This window comes from Arvicola amphibius, chromosome 5 (assembly GCF_903992535.2).
Source record: "Arvicola amphibius chromosome 5, mArvAmp1.2, whole genome shotgun sequence".
NCBI lineage: Eukaryota > Metazoa > Chordata > Mammalia > Rodentia > Cricetidae > Arvicola > Arvicola amphibius.
In genome coordinates this window covers 31,024,582-31,042,477 of record NC_052051.1, presented here as the reverse complement: position 1 = coordinate 31,042,477, position 17,896 = coordinate 31,024,582, and the positions used below count along the sequence as shown (strand labels likewise).

The 17,896-nt window shown below is 45.2% G+C and overlaps 1 protein-coding gene across 1 annotated transcript in view; it reads left to right on the top strand.

Moving 5' to 3' along the window:
* Rin2 (Ras and Rab interactor 2) overlaps window positions 1–17,896 on the top strand; it is a 158,748-nt gene that overhangs the window by 47,412 nt on the left and 93,440 nt on the right. The window contains 1 exon segment of the mRNA XM_038331358.2: window positions 13,051–13,167. The gene's annotated coding sequence lies outside the window, so the exon portion shown is untranslated.

Here is a 17,896-nt window from a genome sequence, read left to right as displayed (position 1 = left end):
GAGGAGTGGGTGGGAGTAGGGGGAGGGACTTGGAGGGGAAGACTGAGGAAAGCAAAACAACACAGAAGCCATTAACAAGGGGCTGGGGCGATAGCTAAGTTGGTGAAGTGCTTGCCACACAAACATGAGGCCTCGAGTTCAATGCCCAGCACACAAATGGTCCTATAAAAAGCCAGGCGTGAGCGTACATGTCTATAACCCTGGCACTCTCGGGAGGCTGTCTTGGTTGCGTGGTAGGTTGTGCTGACTCTGATGGCCTCTTGCTGGGGTTGTCTTCCACATTTTCTACCAATTTCCTGGGAGAGTTTTTTCTTCCTTCCTTCCTTCCTTCCTTCCTTCCTTCCTTCCTTCCTTCCTTTCTTTTCTTCTTTCTTTCTTTTTTCCTTCCTTTCCTTGAGGACAGTGTTTTAAACACAAGAGAAAAATTAAGTCATACATGGCTGGTAGACTACACCTGCAAACCTAACACTCAGGTGATGCAGGTGGGAGGAATAGGAATTTAAACTTTTTCCTTAGTTACATATTAAGTTCAAGGACAACCTGGGTTGCCCGTGCCCCTTTCTGAAAACAAGTAAACAAGAAGAACTAATGGAGAAGGAGAAAAGAGGGGAGGAGATAGAGGAGGGGGGACATAAAGGAGGGTTTTATTTGGCTTTTTCTGGGCTCTGACTCTGAATCTTCTCTGTGGATATCATGTAGCCAGGGCAGTCACTGAAGCTTGGGGCACTTCTGCGGTCTGAAAAAAAGGGCAGAATCAGCAGCACTGGGCTGCTGAAGCTGTCGGTGTCAGGATGTCTGGGGTGTGGTACCAAGTGCAAGGAGAGCCCAACCAAGTCTCCAGCAGGAGCTGGCACCAGGCAAGGTCTGGGCACTGGTCAGAATCCTTCCTGTTTGGTGATGTGCTGTTTGGTTGCTGTGGCTTTTCAAAGCACTCCCCACCTTGCCGTATGCAGAGAACACGATCTTTCTTTTCACTCAGGACAGCTGATGTACTGAGCCACAAACTACCCACTGCCTGACCCAGCCTGGGGCACAGCCTCTCAGGAAAAAAAAACAGGAAGTCCATATGCACTTTCCACGTTTGGCTCTGGTTTACATTTCTCATGTGTCTTGAATAACAGGACAATTTTCCTTTGTAGGAAAATACCTACAGGAATTAAGCTGTCTTATGTTGAAGAACATTTTATTCTAGTAAGTTATTTTGTGTTCTTCACTATTTTAAGGCCTGTTGCAGATTCTCATTAACTCTTGCCAGAGACTTACCAGGCCGGGAAACATGTGGATGGGTGGAACAGACATCATGGCTCCTCCATGTTGTAGCCTGGAGCTGGGTGCCCTGCCCCAGAGGAGTCTATGGCTTGTGGGTGAAAAGCAGACTCCTGTCGTCATGGTGTCATGCATATGATCAGAAGGAACAGTGGGTACCCAGAAACCGTTAGTGACAGACCTGGAGATTGGGCAGAGTCACAGATTGGGTTATCATTCAGCTAAGTCTTGAGAGAGAATTTATAAATTATTAGTTGGCTTGTTATTACTGTGTCCAAAATACTTGACAGGGACAACTTAATGGAGAATGGATTTGTTTGGGGTCATGATGCTAGAGGGTTCCACCCGTGATCCTTTGGCCCCATATGCTTGAGCAAAGCATGAGAGTCATGGGAGCCTGTGGAAGAGAAGAACTCTGTACTTGACAGACTGGAAGCGGAGAATCAAGGGCATACAGGACAGGGCCAAGGTAAGCTAGAGCCCTGGGGACATGGCCCCAGTCATCTATTTCTTCCAGTTAGTCCTCGCCTGCTTTTCACCCCCCCCCAAATGCCATCATATTATGAATTCATCCTTCATTGATAAAGTCAGAGCCATTGTTGTAGTGAGGGGCTACGGGCTGCATTCCCACCCGGCTCCCGGCCGCCTGGCTAGCTTATGCCCCAAAATAACAACACACAAATTGTATTCTTTTAAACACTGCCTGGCCCATTAGCTCCAGCCTCTTACTGGCTATTTCTCACTTCTTGATTAACCCATTTCTAATAATCTGTGTAGAACCACAAGGGGTGGCTTACCGGGAAGATTCTAGCCCTGCATCCATCTCGGAGAGGAGAGTCATGGCGACTGCTTGAGGCGTCTCCTCATTCCCAGCATCCTGTTCTGTCTACTCCACCCACCTATGTTCTGACCTATCAGGCCAAGCAGTTTCTTTATTAATTAACCAATGAAATCATCAGATAGATAGAAGACACACCTACATCACATTGTAATTTAATTATCTCCTGATCATAACCAGAGGAGGGCTTCCCTAACTGTTTCTCAGTCCAATCAAACGATAATGAAGACAGATCCTCAGAAGGTATTCACCAGGGGATGGAGGTGATGGGTTTTATTTTATGGGTTTATTTATTATTATTTTGTGTGTATGTGCACGGTATGGGACAGGATATACAGTGCGTGTGAGGTCAGGGGGCAGCTTTGTGGCGTCAGTTCTCTCCTTCCCCTTTACATGGGATCCGGGGATAGAACTCAAGTCTTCAGGCCTGTGCCACAAGCACCTTTACAGGCTGAGCTGTCTTGCCAGACCAGGTAGGGCTGCATTTTAAAGAGAGGCTAAATGAGGTTGTCAGGGTTACAGTGTGTAGTGGATGAGGGATCAGAATGAAAATAAAGGACCCCAGTTAGGAAAGACCACATGGGTTGTGTCAATAGTCTAGACTTTATGTTCTAAATATCAGCGACGTTGGTCAGATGTGGACTTTCTGCCGCTCAGACTTCAGCCACTGACTTTTGTCAAAGCTGAAGGACAGAGGTGTGAAGCCTGCAGTCACCCAGGCCGTTCACCACTGAGCATACCAAGGACGGACAAACACTGAGATGGGAAAGGCAAACAAAGCCAAAGCTGGAAAACGAGTCAAGAATCCTCCAGATGGCCTCCACCACCACATGAAGCCCGCCACGGGCCGTCAGTAATTCCTGTGACACTCGAACCACTTGTCTCTTTTAAGTTTCTATATGGAAGCAATGTCAGCCTTCTAGAACAGTTGCAAGTATATTCCAGAGGACTTCCCGTGCCACACAGACTTGTGCCATTTTGTCAGCCTGTTTTGTCATTCGCCTCATGGTTTGAAAGACAATCGCAGACATCAGATTCTTTGCCACTCGTTACATCTGTGTGGAACTTAAAGAGCTGTCCTTTTAAAAAGTATCTTACTTATTTTTATGTGTGTGAGTGTTCTGCCTGCATGTTTACATGTGTACCACTTAGGTGCCTGGTGACCAAGGAGACCAGAAGCATCAGAATCCCTGGAACTGATATTATGGACTGTGGCAAACCTCCATGTGGGTACTGGGAGCCGAACTCAGGTCCTCTGCAAGAGCAGAATGTGTTATTAACTCTGAGCCATCTCTCCAACCCTTGAAGGGCTGTCTTACATTCCTATAGTCTTGTGACTTTAAGACTATTGCCTCAAACTTGGAGTTTAAATCTATGTCACATGTGCGGGAGGGGTGAGAGGCTGGGATCAAACTCAGGGCTTTGCACCTGCTAAGTACTTTACCACTAAGCACATACTAAGCCCTGCAATAAATACCAGGGTATTGCTTTGGTTTTTGTTTTTTAATCAGTTTCCCTAAGAATAGCCTATGTATTCTCCTAATAGGACAAGTTTGACTTGTTTGTTTGTTTTACTTTACTTTACATTGGCTCATAATTATTCACACAAAGGAAAAAAAAAAGCAAGTTTCCTTCTTATGATTCCTTAAAATAGCTGTGAATCAGGCTGTGTGAACTAGGCTGTGTAAACCAGGTTATATGGGCCAAGCTGTGTGGACCAGGCTGTGTGAACCGGGCTGTGTAGACCAGGCTGTGTGAACTAGGCTGTGTAAACCAGGCTATGTGAACCAGGATATATGGACCAAGCTGTGGGGACCAGGCTGTGTAAACCAGACTGTGAAAAGATTTAAGTTCAAGTAATTTATTAGGGGATGATCTTAGGAAACAAATAGCAAAGGGGCTGGGAGGCTGGGGAATGGAGCTGCCATTGAGGGATCATGTGTGTGTGTGTGTGTGTGTGTCTGTGTGTGTGTGCTTGACTGTCTGACTATCCAGTTAGCATTCTGTGGAAGAGGGTTCTGAGACGCCAGTTCATAGAGGCAGCCAGTGAGAGCTTTGTGTGCAGTCAGTGCCCAGCTGGAGCTCAGTCTCATGGAGAACCTTTGAACAGTGCTGTTGAATGTGTACCTCAGAGTTAACCCCCTGGTTTGCTGTTTAACCTCTGGGTATACAGTGTGATGGTTGGGTCACCTGAGGAACAGTGGCGTGGGGAAAATGCATGGCAAAGGTAGCCTTGAGATAGTCTTTGGAAACTGGATGAGATTTGGCTAAGCTAACCAAGCAAAGATGCAGGGAAGGCAGTCTGATCAGAATGCAAACGTAGCTGTGGATGGGAAAGGCTGGGTTGGGTGGGCTTGTGGTTCTGCCCCATTCTTTCCCCACCCTGCAATCCCATGGGCTTGTTGCTTGTTTATTTTTGTCTTTGAGCCAAAGCGGGCCTTGAACTCACATTATCCTGCTTCTGACTCAAGGAGATACCTTTTTAAAGGTGAAAATCTTTGGCTGAGGGAGTAACCGTGCTTACACAACACACTGGCTTCAAGCCTCCGTGTGAGGTGCTGACAAGGGGTGGGGAGGTATGCAAAAAGGTAAAGGAAGCTATTTGAAGGCTTCTGTGTTTCCGTGTTTGCTTAGCGTGTTTAGAAGGCTAGGTTCAATCTCCAGTACTTCCCATGAAACAAAACAAAACAAAAACTAACAAACCAGGCATTTATACAAATATTCAAAAACCAACCAACCAACCAACAAACAAACAAAAAACATAACTATATCCAGATTTTTTTCAAAGTTCAAATCTGTAATCTCAGCATATGGAAAGTAGAGGTAAGGGGATTGTGAATCAAGGCCAGCCTGGGCTAATGCATAGTGAGTTCCAGAACAGTGCAGATTACAAGAGCTTGTCTCAAAAGGAAAAATACGATTATCTTTTAAATATCACAAGTGGTTTTTAAATGTAATCACATACATATAATCATATAACAAAACTTTTCAGGAAATGGTCCGATAATAAATATCTTAGGGTTTGTAGGCCATGTGGTTTTACCATACCCAGAAGCAGCTGTAGAAAATCCAATAAAGGAGTCATTGGTTTATGTCAATAAAACTTTATTTATAAATGCATGTGGGAGGCACATTTGGCTGACAGCTGATATTGGAAACTCATAATACTGGAGTTAGCCAGGTGTAGTGGCAAACACCTATTATCCTAGCACTGGGAATCAGTGTCATCCTCAGTTACATAGTGGATTATATGGGACTATGAAAAAGCAATATTGAAAATGTAAGTGATTACAGATCATATCAATATCCACAGACAGTAACAGTTGCATGCCACAGAACAAACGGCATCTCGTGGGCAGGCACGCTTCCCATTAGCTTCCGTTTTCTACAATTGATGGAGTTGAAAATGCACGTCGTTGATTTTATTATTGGCAGTCTCTGCCTTAGCAGATATGCCTGCTTCACCAAATCTAAACCAATCTTGGTGGAGCCCTTTTGACCACTGGGACATATGCACAGGAAGCCAGAAACTTTGAGATGCCTCTCAGTTGGGCTAGGTGAGGTACAGCATCACCGTCTTGTTCATTTCCTACAGCAAACAAGCAAACAAGCAAACAAGGGTCATTTTTGTGGCATCCCGAGCATTGCATTTTTCACATTTTTGTACCCTGCTGTCCGCCTGTGTGTGATTTTCCTGCTTTAAGTGGCCGCTGAGCTTGACACTGAAGTGCTGTCTAGCGTTTCTCTGCACAGCACGGCTGAAATACGCCCTGTGGAGAGAGCATACGTGCTGAATCTATTGGGCATGAGATAGAGCTCTGTTGACCCTGAGCACAACACTAATGAACCAGCAATGTGATGAATTAGGTGATTTTAAATTGAAACACACATCAGGCAATGCAAATTATTGATCTGTCTGTAACAGGTTGTGACTAGAGACTGGCAGAAATATAACCAGCAGGTATGAACCAGGGAACATAATACCATGAGCACAAGAATTGCTTGTTGCTAGAAGACAAAGACAGGCAGAGATAACCCAGAAGGGCTTGAGACAGCACACTGATCACCCTGGAGGACATTGCTGGGATGCCTTCTGTCTCCTTCCCTGACAATGTTTCCTGGGATCACCTCCCAAATAAGGCACTTGTTTCAGGACATCTGGAAGACTCAAACAGCATATTGACAATGACAGAGGGGCCCAGTAAGAGTTCAGGGATGCAGGACGTAACTTTCTTGTGAAGTTTGGAAACTTAGATTTGATACAGAACAAAAGGAGCCCTGGATACCCAAGTAGGGAACAGGTCATTAAATTCTAAACTCTGTGTTTCCAACAGGGAAGTGGATCGCTGGGAAACAGCCAGTCTTAGTCTGTTTTCTGTCGCTAATAACATAATATCACAGTCTGAGTAAATTACAAAGGAAAGAGGTTTACTTTGGCGCACAGTCCTGGTTCAGAGTCAAATAGCCTACATCTGGTAAAGACCTTCATAGTAGCAAAGTAGCAAAGGCAGGGCAGTATACGGCCAGACAGGGAGGCGGTGTACGTGTGTGTGTGTATGTGTGTGTGTGTCTGTGTGTGTGTGTGTTTCTGTGTGTGTCTGTGTGTGTGTCTGTGTGTGTGGTCTGTATGTGTGTGTGTGTGTGTGTTTCTGTGTGTGTCTGTGTGTGTGTCTGTGTGTGTGGTCTGTATGTGTGTGTCTGTGTGTGTGTGTGTGTGGTCTGTATGTGTGTGTCTGTGTGTGTGTGTCTGTGTGTGTCTGTGTGTGTGTCTGTGTGTGTGTCTGTGTGTGTGTGTCTGTGTGTGTGTGTGTGTGTGTGTGTGGTGATGTGGATGGAAGCCAGGGCCTCACACCTGCTCTCCCGCTGAGTACCCGCTTCAGTCCTTGCTCTGACTATATGCCCACCAGTGTTCAATCACAGGTGATCTCATGCGCATAGCCAATCTTACCACCTCCCAAAGCCCCACCTCTAAAGTTCGCATCCTCCTAATATTGCTTCCCCAAAGTACGGATTAATTTTCCATAACGGGGAGCCTTGGGGGTTCACTCAACCTATCCAAGCTCATCCCTTTGGGACAGGCTTGCAGGACGGGTAGTGCTGAGATGAACGGTGGCACTGCACAGACAGGCATTATGACGCCATTAAGGCAGCCTTGTCCAGGGCCAAGTGGCTGTGCAGACTGAGAGGAAGACGAGAGAGACGGGGGCCTGAAAACTCAGCAGAGGTGCAGACAGACCAACACGCAGGGCAAAGAGCTGAAGAGCCAGCTCCCTCTCTGAGCCTTCAAGCCTGGGGTTGCCATTAACAGAGGAGAGCGCGAGGACTTGAGGGGAACGGAATGTGAAGTGGAAAGTCGGCATCTGAAGCTGAATTTGAGAGGAAGAAACAAGAAATGAGTGCTTTTCGGCTACTTTTCGTAGACAGATATTCCTGCGTTCAGAAAAGGAGGTGGGGGAGCAGGAAGAAAACTCTCAAACCCTGCAGGTTTTGTTTTGTCTTATTTCTGTTTGAACCAGGAAAAAGAACCAGTTGAAACCCAGAAATAATGTGCAAATGTGACAGCAGGATGAGTTGACTTCTGTCTGCTGCCTTTGTCTAATCTGATGAAGTACTGAAAAAGTAGAAAATAATAATTTTAGAAACAGGATACAGGGGGAAAACGTGTTTGTAGGGAAATACTTCCAAGTAATAAGGCCTAGCTGACAGAGTCTGGGGAGAAAGCTTTGGTTAAAATAGAAGCTTCTAGCACTGTGGGGGGAGTGTCATGTTCCACACAAAGACAACATGCAGGTGTAATCTCCAAGGAGACAGGTAATATGGGAGTTTATATATAAAAGCGCTTTGTAACTCGAAATACCAGAAACCAACCAGTTGGCTGTATTAGGGACTTATCACCATGACAACATACCTGCTAAAAGCAGCTGAGCATGGAAGGGCTTATTTCAGCTCACACTTTGAGGGTCCCAGTCCCTCACGCAGGGAAGGTATGAAGGATAGATAGCCAGTTACTTTCCGTCTGTCATCAAGAAGCAGAAAGAGATAAACATTGGCATTCAGTTTACTTTCTGCTTTTGATTCGGGGGGGGGGGGGCCCAGCCCATGGGTTAGTGCCACTCACATTCAGGGTGTGTCTTCTTGCCTCTCTTAAACCTCTCTGGAACTATCCTCGGAGACACACCCATGATGTGATTCTAAGTTCCATCGAGTTGATAGTCAAGATTAGCCGCTATAATTATTGTCTCTAGAGCAACAAGACATTAACTCTGAATTATCCAGACCCCTCCCCACATCATTTCAGTGAAGAATGTGAAGGGGTTGGTTTGGCCCATCCTTGAAGCTGATGGAAACTTTCCTTCCTGCAGAAGCATAAGATGCTGAGCAAAGTACTAACTTATGATCTCTTCTTTTCCTCCATTCAAGATTACTGTAGTCACCCAAGAGAAAGGCCTTGTTTACTCAATATAATCACGTGGTGTCACCCACTTTTTTATTCTCTGCAATAATATGAGGCTAGGAGGTGGAGAAAGGCTGTTACCATTATCCTAGAGCCAAGACAGTGAATACGGCCTCTTGGTTGCAGACACAAGGTAGAAGGGTTTTTCAAGACTAACTGAATGTGTTTTGACTTTCAAGATGACATGGCAGCTAGTTTAGAATGCACTGGGAGTAATCCAAGATGGTAGCCCCCCAGTGAAGAGGCTATAGAGAAATACAAAGGTGAAGAAAAGAGCCCAGCAGCCAGGATGCTTTCAAGGACCCATCAGAAGGAAACTTGGATCCCTCTTGGCTCTCGAATTCATGCTGCCTACTTTCTCTAAGTGTCACAGGGGTATAAACAGGTATACTTCTGCAAACTAAGACTGATGGGAACTGAGGAAGAATGGAAGCAAAGCAGCAGAAGAAGGTGGGCCTTTTCAGCCTTGAGCCCTGAGGTAATACTGCCCACCGCCCTTCTGTGCCCTGAGACCTGGGCTCCGCCCCCTGTTCCTGTCTCATCACTCTCCTCTCCATGGAGGGACAAGTCTATGGGACAGAAAGGTTGAGCCACTCTTGAGCTCAGATTCCATCTAAGTCTTGATCAGGTTCCATATGCCCTGTGTTCTGAAATCTCTGCCTGCAAGGCCTTGCTCCTGCAGCCTGCACAAGCTGTCTCCAAATCACTCCACCCAAAGGCTGCACCTGCCCCTGCTGTCTCATCCATAGGCTGCAGAGTGAGGAGAAGACAAGATACAGACAAGACAGGAAGGACGGGCTGACATCTTCAGAACTAACCCATGTCTCATTTCATTGAGGCATAAAGCACCACAGAGTATGAAACTCTACAGAATAGGACCTTCAATGTCCTCGCAAAGGCACATCTGTCACGGAAGAATGGAATAGAATTTACTTAACAGTCTCGGTGTATGACTGTTAAACGTTCAGACATCAAACATATATATGGGCATTCATCTGTCCTCTGGCCCCAGCATCCCCTTGAGGAGCAGGAGAACCCAGGCTCTAGCGCTACTATCCACATAGACTGCCCATCCATGAGCTCATCTGATCCTATGCCATGTTTTTCTTCTTCTAGAAGTCTGACTCCTTGACTTGAAGCCACCTCCTCAGACACGTGTCATCTTGCTCTGACATTCCGTGATAGGACCTGAGCCTGCTCCACCCTAGGCTCCACACTAGCTGCACCTATCCTGTCTAACCTCCTTTTAAAAGAGGGGAAGGGACACAACAAAGGACCCCTGAATGAGAGGATAGGAATGAGGCTGATTGTGAAAAAGAAAACGCTGCCCTCAAAGAGAGCCAGAGAGGTCAACAGGTGTCCTGGCAGTTATCACCTGGGCCAAACTGAGTGGTTTGTAATGAGATTCATGCATTACCCTAAACCCGTATACTTACATCTCTCAGTAATGGACATGAATGCCACTGACCAACCAAAAACCATGCTAAAAGCTTGAGGCACCATCACTGACATTCAGCCCCCTGTTTGGTGATGGCAGCACTGAAAGCATTGTGTGGGCTCCCATGACTCTGGTAGACACAGAATATTTTGTAGGCCTGCTTCTTTGTGCCTCTCCTTTGCTGATTTCCAGACTCTGACTGTAGGACAGTGTGGCCACATTGTCCTGGTTGCATTAATCGATGTGGGAAGACCTGGCCTACAAGCGGGCGCCATCATTCCCCGCAATTGGGTTCTGGGTTGTATAAGAGTGGGAAAAAGCTTAGCAGTAGGAATGTATGGATCCCTCTCTCTGCTTTTGACTGTGGATGTGATTCAAAATCCTGCTGCTCTGATTTCCCTTAAGTGATGGACTCTAACTTGGAATCATGAGCTCAAATAAACCCCTTACCCCCTAAGTTGCTTATTTTATCACAGCAACAAGAAACAAAACTTAAGACATGGGGGATGATTAGAACCCCCTTAAAGGATGCGTAAACACATGCATAGAACCCGTGTGTGTCCTGTATTTCCACATATGCATCAGTTATTTCTCCATCTCAATTAAGCACTTATCACACACCATGGCCATAGATTTTGCACTTTGAGGTATGACTATAAAATTACCACATTTTCCCCTTCTTCCTAATTCGAAAATTTATTGATTTTTGTTTAGGTTAACAAGCTGCCAATCTTCACTTTTTCTCTTAAAAGCAACACTTCATGACTTCCCTTTGATCTATCCAAGTTGCGAACATCACTTATGCTTTGAGACCATTGTTAAGTAAAATAAGAATTTCTTGAATACACTTGCTGGTCTCAAAACCAAGGCAGCTGCAGAATGAGAGATGGACAGGTGATAATGCACAGAGGCACTGGACACTTCAAGTCCCAGGTGGGAACATACAAGCATCCATCATGCTGTGCAGGAGGGTGCACAATTTATCAACTGTTTATTTCTGGAATTTTCCATTTAGTACTTCAAACCAGAATTGAACTTGAGTAACTGAAACCATAGATGAGGGAGGAATATAGTCTTCCTATTTGTGTGTTAATTTGTTTGTATGTTGTGTTCATGCATGTATATATATATATGTTTATATGTGTTGATGCACATGGGTGTACATGCATGTGAAGGTTAAGGTTGATGTTGAATTCCTCCCTCAGTCACGCTCCACTTTATGTGTAGAGGCAGGGTCTCTCACGTAAGCTCACAGCTCACCTATTCATCCAGTTTAGTTCATTTGTTCCTGGATCCACTGTTTGGACCTCCCAATTCTCCTGGAATTACAGATGGGCCACCACACCCACCTTGCATTTATATGGGTGCCAGAGATCTAAGTCCTTGTCCTCACACTTGGTAAAGCAAGCACTTTAACCAAGGACTTACTCCCCAACCTCAATAGTATTACTTTCTTTTTTAATGTATATGGATATTTTGCTTTTGTACTACATATGTGTAGTGCCCACACAAGGTCAGATCACCTGGAGCTGGAGTTACAGGTGGCTGTGAGCTGCCGTGTGGGTGCTGGGAATCAAACCCAAGTCCTCTGGAAGAGCAGCCAGTACTCTTAGCCTGTGAGCCATCTCCCCTGGCCCTATGGTAGTACTTTTAATAAACAGATAGGATTCCCACTGTCTTCTTGTCTAACCTCTAAGAAAATGGAACTCACAAAGCCTAAGATAACAGACTAAACACACGAATTCCTTAAGGTTATCCTAATGGCATCATTTACCTTGGTTAAGATGGTAGCCAGAAGCAGCTGTGTCCAACTGGTGACAAATAGGTGATTTGTGGATAAAGCATGGTCTCAATCTTCAGATCTGATTTCCTACATTTGCTGCAGTTTATTGCTCCAGTGTATGAATAATCAAATTATGAAACCGCTTCAAAGACGTTGTGGCCTAGACTTGGTGAGCGAGTGCAATGGTGCACTGGCTTTGGTTCTGCCTGCTCACCAGAGCTGATCATTACATGTCTGTGTCTCTTGCCAGTCTGCTGAAGTCATTCGGGAAGGTTAGAGTCAGCCGTGGTAGCAGTATTTATACCACAAAACAAGCAGATGTTAAAACTGGGGCTTTGCGTCCCCAGCAAGCCAGCTGCTGAACAGTTTTCAGCACTTTCCTGATTTAAAGGGAAGGATAAATGTCTTAATGATAAAGTTCTAGTTTTCTTAAGTCCCCAATACACACAGTATGAAAAGAAGAAAGTGGGAGGAGTAATTTGTGGAGGTTGGCGAAAGTATACTTTCCCAGATCCTGGATCCGGTCACCCAGGAGGAAGAGGAGAAGGCAGCAATCATGTATGTGACTTCTTGTTGTTCTGACAAAATGAAAATGATTTTTTTATAAAGAAAGAAGCCCCTTTCCCTTTAGGCCCATGGCAATAATGGCAGAAGCGCATTGTAGAGATAGGCTGCTCAATTCCTGGTGGCCAGGAAGCAGAGGGGCAGGGGGCTGGGCTAGAGATAAGCTCTGCCCTCCAACTAGGCCCTACCTCTTGATTTCTCATCCAGCTATGGCTTGCATTAATGAGGTTAGTATCTTCATGATCCAATCACCTTCCAAGAACACTACCAGCTGAATAACAAGCTTTCAAACCATGAGCATTTTGTCTGGGAAGATATATTCAGACACAGCACAACTCAGTTCATGGTATTAAAGACCCTGTACACTCCCAGGCACTATATTATGTATAGTATGTGGCAATGATATTCCTCTTTCCTTACTTCTGAGAGGTAAGTGTCGTGTTTTGACCCAGAACTTTTTTTTTTTTAGTCTGGTTATAATTATGTAGCCTAGGCTGATTTTTGGACTCTAGTTCCTCTAGCTTCAGTCTTCCAAATGCTGGGAATATGTATGTGTCACCATGCCTAGTAATGCAGGACATTATTTTGTAGTCAGTGAATTTGATATGTTCATTACTTTTACAAATAGCACAGTTGCTAGGAATAAGATAAAAATATTAAAGAATAGAGAATACTTTGTTCTTTAAATTATTCTCTTTACATTTTAGATTACATGAATTTCTGTGTGGAAAAATCCCCTCAACTTTCTATACTTCATATCCTGTACAAAAACCAGTTTGTTATGGATCACAGACATATGCACGGAAGCAAAAACTGTTAAGCAGGTAAGACATAAGTGAGCTGGGGTGAAGCCCAGTGATTGAACACCTAATGATCAGGCAGTTGGCCCTGGGTTCGATACCCAGCATTACAAAAATTAGAATAAAACATATTCTTCAGTAGCTTAGCAACTGACACTAGAAAAGAAAAAATGATGCAAAAACCAACTAGAACTGAAGAGCAATCTTCAGTCTGCTAACTGAAATTGTATAAGAAAATGACTAAGTAATTAAGATAACCTAATGGAGTTTGCTCCAGAAAGTAGTCTCTGTATGAAAATGACTGATACTTGGGGTCACTCCAATGAAAATATTTGTGTTTATTAAATGTGGAGTTGAAACTTCCTTAGGGGGGTCACAAAGACCAGATTAAAAGAAGACAGGGCACAAACATCTTCCGTCAGTCCACAACTGCATCCTATGAGACCAGATTAAAAGAAGACAGGGCACAAACATCTTCCGTCAGTCCACAACTGCATCCTATGATCTAATTCTGAGCCGAGAGAGAGCAGGATGGTGGAGGAGAGGCAGAAAAAGGGGAGGGGCAAGAGAAGGGGAAGGAGGGAAATGGGATTGGATGCACCCATTATCCTCAGTTTTGCAGTGATATGGAAGAGCAGGTACCTACCAGGTCTCTAATCTGTTCTCCCTTTACTGAAAAATCTTCATCAAAGGTGTCATTATCCAAAGCTATGCTTGTCAAGGGGCCTTTTTCATTCCTAGAGCCTTCATTAGTTTATTTCAACATCTTTGACTTAAAGTCCCGACTGGAGGATAACATCCTTAACTTTGTCCTGTTTCTGAGAAGCCATGGTCACCTCAGACCCCTCTAGCTTTTCTGGGCAAAGACTATGCATCTGTGAGACTGCTCGAGACTCAGGTGCACACCCCTTACCTGCATCTTCCAGTGGCCTCTTATATCCATTCAGGCTCCTTTCTCCACATGCTCCGGATATCTGCTTCCCACAAACTGAGCCGTTACATGTGCCAGATCCAACTTTCTAACGTAAGTGCCTACTGTGTGCCTCTCTAGTTCCTGAGCAAAAATGCCTACTAACCTGAGAGCAGCTGGTTTGTTACTAGCCTGAGTCGGTGTCCATCCAGACACACCCAGAGAGGGGAGGAGGTGGGCCGCACTCAAGTAGTATGTCAGGTACAAGATACAGTCTATAGTCTCCTCCAGGACTGTACTGTGGTCACACACAGAACAGAAATGAGAGAAGTCACAGCATGAGCTCCGGTGGACTAAAGAACTGTGTTCTGTCTAAAACACAAGAACACACTCAGAGCTGTGGCCATACTGGAGGATGACAGTGTGGCAGAGATATTCTACCCTAACACTTGTATAAGGGGGTACAGTGTAAGATTGCTACTATGGTATGCATAAGTCTCCCCACAGGGTCTGTGTCTTTTAAAATATGTCATTTTCTTGGGTCAGTGGGATGGCTCAGCAGTGAAGGTACCTGTTGCCAAGCCTGATGACCTGACTTGGATCCTTAAGATCTACACAATGAAATAAGAGAGCCTCTCCTGACAGTTGTGTGTCTGTGTCTACTATGTATGTGTGCCATGTTTGTGAAGACGCCCGTGGAGGTAAGAAGAGGGCATCAGATCCCCCAGGAACCTAAGTTACAGGTGGTTGTGAGCCATCATGTGGTTGCTGGGAACCAAATCCAGGTCCTCTACAAGAATTGTAAGCCCTCTTATGAAGTGAGCCACCTCTCCAGCCTGTCTCTCTTGTAAATGAAAAGTTTTCACCATCTGAAAACTCTTAGAGCTGGATGTGTGGATAGACACTTGTAAGCTCATTGCTTAAGAGGCTAAAGCAGGAGAATTGAGAGTTCAAGGGCAACCAGGACTCTAGTGGGAAAGCCTGTCTCAAAACAAACAAAAAGAGATACAACTGGAAGAAGAAGAAGAAGATGAAGAAGAAGGAGAAGAAGGAGAAGAAGGAGAAAAGAAGAAGAAGAAGAAGAAGAAGAAGAAGAAGAAGAAGAAGAAGAAGAAGAAGAAGAAGGAAAAGGAGGAGGAGGAGGAGGAGAAGGAGGAGGAGGAGGAGGAGGAGGAGGAGGGGGAGGAGGGGTGGGGAGGAGGATGGGGAGGAGGAGTGGGGAGGAGGAAGAGGATAGGGAGGAGGAGGATGGGGAGGAGGAGGATGATGGGGAGGAGGTGGAGGAGGAGGAGGAGGAGGAGAAGGAGGAGAAGAAGAAGGAGGAGGAGGAGAAGGAGAAGAAGAAGAAGAAGAAGAAGAAGAAGAAGAAGAAGAAGAAGAAGAAGAAGAAGAAGAAGAAGAAGAAGAAGAAGAAGAAGAAGAAGAAGAAGAAGAAGTAGTTTGAAAGCTGGGTGCTGGGCGGTCTTGGTGCATACCTTTAATCATTTCAGTATTTGGGAAGCAGAGGCAGGCCAGTCTCTGCGTTTGAGGCCAGCCTGGTCTATAGGGAAAGTTCCAGGACAGCCAGAGCTACACAGAGAAACCCTGTCTCAAAAAAAAAAAAAAAGTTTAACTGCTGAGTGAAAGACAAGACACTGAAAACTGTTTTTGAATCCACATAACTTAAATTGTTGAGCCAGACTCTGGAATTACACTTTCCTGTCCAACTTGAAAAATCCCTGGCAATATTAAAGCAGTAATGGAAATGCTCGGAGACCTTTCTGGACACAGACGGGAGCTCCCTGCTCTCACAGAAGACAAAAGCCAGGCGGAGAAAGGTCCGATGTAGCAGGAGCTGCTCAAAGGGCCAGGCAGGGTGTAGCACCTTGGTCAGGTTTGGACTTACCCTGACTGGTCCCCTGGGGTGAGTCATTTTGGCAGTAAAATAATTATAAGAATGAGATCTTGTTTACTAAGATAAGCCCAGTTGCTATGCTCCACTCAGCTACTAAAAGAAAAAAGTATTGAGTAGAAAAAAGTTGTGTATGATCTGGGGATAGGAACTCAGGGCTAGCAAAGCCCTGTGTTTTGTCTTGCTTTTCTTTCTTCCTTCCTTTCTTTCTTTCTTTCTTTCTTTCTTTCTTTCTCCCTTCCTTCCCTCCTTCCTTCCTTCCTCCCTCTCTCTCTCTCTCTCTCTCTCTCTCTCTCTCTCTCTCTCTCTCTCTCTCTCTTTCTTTCCTCCCTCCCTCCCTCCTTTCTTTCTTTTCTTTCCTTTTCTTTTCTCTTTTCTTTCTCTCTTGTCTTTTTTTTAGATTTATTTTATATGAAGGAATGTTTTGCTCACATGTGTGTCTGGCGTCTGTATCATGTGCGTCCTGGAATTAAAGTTTAGAGATGGTTGTAAACTGCCGTGTGGGTGTTGGGAATGGAAGCCAGGTCCTCTGCAAGAGCAAGTGTTCTTAACCACTAGGCTATCTCCCCGTCCCTGAACTTTGTGTTTTAGGCCTCACTGTGAGTGATAGATTTCCAATTGCTGCATCTGCTGCTCTTTGGTGGGGTTTGCACTTGTGACCTAAAGTAGCAGAGGAGACAGGACTAGGGTGAGGCTGAGCAAAGCGAACAAAACTTCATTCAGACAGAGAAACAAATCTGGAAGATCTATTGTACAACATGATGATGATGACTGTAATTAATAATAATGTATATTTGCTAAGAGTGGTGGTGCCTTTAATCCCAGCACTTAGGAGGTGGAGGTAGACAGATCTTTGTGAGTTTGAGACCAGCCTGATCTATGTAGCAGGTTTTACATCATAGGGCTATATAGTGATATACTGTCTCAGGAGATAAAGACTTTTAAGTGTTGCAGAGACTTTTAAGTGTTGCCCCACGTAAACAAGCACGGGCTGGCAGACATGCTGGTTAGCCTGAGTTAGCTACTCACACTGTATACAGATTTCAAAAATATGATATTGCATACCATAAATATGTCCTTTTTTTTTCCAAATAGAAGATACAGTTTGAATAAGCTAAGAGGAAGGGAAAAAGAGAGGTTTGGAAGGGGGAAGTCTGCCTCTCAACAGCTCAAATGCCACATAATAGCATTTCTGTCAGCAACAGACCAAGCATGGGGCTGTGGTCCCCTGGGTTACTCAGTACCCATCTTAGTTTGTGTTTGAACCACATATGATATATATCATGCTGAATATATCCCATATTGTCCTTAAACAATACATGAGTGCAAGCGCCAATCCTTCAGCCTTTCCCAGATCCGCTCCCTCCCCCAGCACGGTAGCACAAGGTAGCATGTTGAACTGAAGCAGCTCCATTAATCAGCCTGCCATACTCCAGAACCTCTGCCTTTGTCTCTGCATTCGACTCCACAGAGGCCAGCCTGTGGCCATGTCCAGGCAGGAGTGGTGGCCTCAGTGCCTGCCCAGGTAACTCCTAGGACTTGGAGCGCACTGGCTCAGCATGCTTCCAGGACAGCTGGCACGGAGCCAGAGGACGTGGGTGTCATTTGCACTTTCAGTAACTCAGATGTCACTCATGGGCCCAACCACCTGGAAAGCCACAGAGGCCAATGGCAGAGGGCCGCCCGGGGTCTCTGGGAGACTGAGGAGCACCTGTTTCCTGCCTTTGTTCTTTCTCTCCTGGGGCTCCTCTTCCATCCTTTCAGTGATTGGCGGAAAGGCCTGGCTACTCCAAACTGTTGCAGTGGCTTTTTGCTAGTTCTTGGTGGTGTCTGGGAAGAGAGAACACTGGACAGACGGCTCACATTTTTCAAGAATCTGATGACTTACCCTTCACAGGAACCAGGCGAGGTCTTTAGCTGTCCAAACCTGGAGGAACATTATTGTGTCTGGA